Here is a 2,613-nt window from a genome sequence, read left to right as displayed (position 1 = left end):
AATTCCTGAGGCGCAGGTTACATTTCAGTCATGTTCGTCCTTTGTCCCTTCACCATGTAGAAAGAAAATCAGAGTATAAGATATTTTGCAATTCATGTTGCACGGAGGGTGATACACTCGACGGCAAATCGCATCAGCAGAAGGCACGCACGCTCACAGTTTATCCTATAAATATTCATCATGAACTCCATTTCACCCACAATCCGTGCTTGATACATATCAGTTCTCTTCTGGATCCTGGTACACATATTAAAACCAATACAGGACGAAAGCCGAGAGCCAGACTTAGAGACCTAAACCAGACACAAAGGCGACGATACCTGTCGACTGAGCTCGGCCAATTTCGGCCTGAATTTCCTCGTCAACGAACAAAATCTCCGGAGTTTCCCTGTGACGTCCAGTACTCAAAACGCCCCTAAGAAAACGAAGAGATTTATCCTCATTCTTTCCCTGTTTTGTTATAATCTAAGATCTTTGTGACAAACGTCATCAAACGCTGAAAATTACCGCCTAAAAGATGAAAATATTCAGTTAATTTCTATGTCTCCCGATTGTTATAAAACACTAAACAGAAACAATGTCTTTAGTAAAGACAAATGTGAACTCTGAAACGTATTAATTAGGAAAATATAGCATTACACATCTCAAAACTGTTTAGAAGTGAACATACATCCAATCAATGTGGTTATGTCTGCATACCTACATAGTTTCTATATGATCACACAATCTTTTGCGGTGTTTTAAACACAACGCACATATTCAGATATTATATATATATAATATATATATATATATATATATAGATATATATATAATTATATATATATATTATAATACAATATATACATATATTATCTATATATTATCTATATATATATGTGTGTGTGTGTGTGTGTGTGTGTGTGTGTGTTTGTGTGTGTGTAAAGCAAAGTAATTTCAGGAGAACAATTTCGCTATTGGATAAAGCAGCCCATAAAGCATTGTTGAAAAAGTATTTGCAATATTAAAGCTAACTCGGTCTGAGACGTGGTAGGCATAAACAATACCTGATCTAGGAACTGTTCTTGCTTCTTTGAAGTTATCTGTTAAGTTATGTATGACAGTCATTTTGCCAAGTAACGCTAAAACTGTACAGACAAAATAAGCAAGAATTAGCTTGAAAGCAGACGCTGTACGATAGTCAATAGCAATTATTTACTGTAATAGGACCATAATCAGACAACCCTGCATCATCGCCTTGTCTAATTTAACCACAGAAACAGTCTGTGCTATGAAACAGAGTAATATAAATCAAAGGTCAACAACAATCGAATTTTCGACTGTTTCTACCCCTCACTCATTTTGTTCCATGGAAAATGTCTGGAGACTGGATGGGAACCACTTAATAATTTTGTTCCATGGGAAATGTCTGGAGACTGGATGGGAACCACTTAATAATTTTGTTCCATGGAAAATGTCTGGAGACTGGATGGGAACCACTTAATAATTTTGTTCCATGGAAAATGTCTGGAGACTGGATGGGAACCACTTAATAATTTTGTTCCATGGAAAATGTCTGGAGACTGGATGGGAACCACTTAATAATTTTGTTCCATGGAAAATGTCTGGAGACTGGATGGGAACCACTTACATTCCTTTAACTATCAGACAAAATTTGCATTGATAATGCTAATAATTTTTTGTGTGAAAAATTCACTTTCTAATACTGACACATGACTACTGCAGACTTATTCATGGGTCTCAAGCAGCTTTCATAAGGCTATATCTTATTTATAAAAAGTTGGTATGCTCTCAGTCAGTTAAACTGTTATAAGGATTTCTGCCGACTCCAAGAATCATTTCGTCATGTTCATCATCTTAGATGGAGAGAACAATTTTTTTTTTGTGCAATGTTGATCCTATATCCAAACTTATTCCTTTCGACCATACACATAAATCTTAAATACGTCATGGGAGCTACATGAACTTGTTTTAACCTTGTCTGCAATGAAGGTTCTGATTCATCTTTGATATGATTAATAAGTACCACAACTACCTACCAACGAGGATGTATTGGACGTTCTTCGCGTATGACACTCATACGATGGGCAACGGGATAACATGGAACGAACTTGGCCTTGATCTACATCAAGTGTGTCTTACTGCACAAACATATTGGAGGCTGTACCTCCGTGAAGCTGGACTTTGTACGTACAAACGCTGCATTAAAAAATTCGAAGCGCAGTCAGTACTTCAACAAATGTCTGCTTAGTTGAAATGTTCGACAGTTCCTTATAATTCATGCAAATTGTGATTTTTTTAAAGATACTGATCAATATTCTTCAATATACTAACAAATATTATTGGGTTGGTGACTGAAGTAAACTGGGACCTAATTTCTCTGCAAAGTATACTTTAGACTTCCAAAAATGGTGTCACCCAAATCTGTGAAAAGTTTTATTCAAGAACAACGCCGCTTGAGACTGCAGAGGGGTTTGTATGCTAATACAGCGATACACATTTCTGACAGATTATACTTAGACCATCCTTATGACCATTGAGGGCTGATCCAAGGATGTTACTTAAAAAAAAAAAACTCATAAACAATAGCTAACCATAGTTATCTAACTAATA

This window comes from Macrobrachium nipponense, chromosome 19 (assembly GCF_015104395.2).
Source record: "Macrobrachium nipponense isolate FS-2020 chromosome 19, ASM1510439v2, whole genome shotgun sequence".
Taxonomy (NCBI): domain Eukaryota; kingdom Metazoa; phylum Arthropoda; class Malacostraca; order Decapoda; family Palaemonidae; genus Macrobrachium; species Macrobrachium nipponense.
This window is presented reverse-complemented; position numbering follows the sequence as displayed.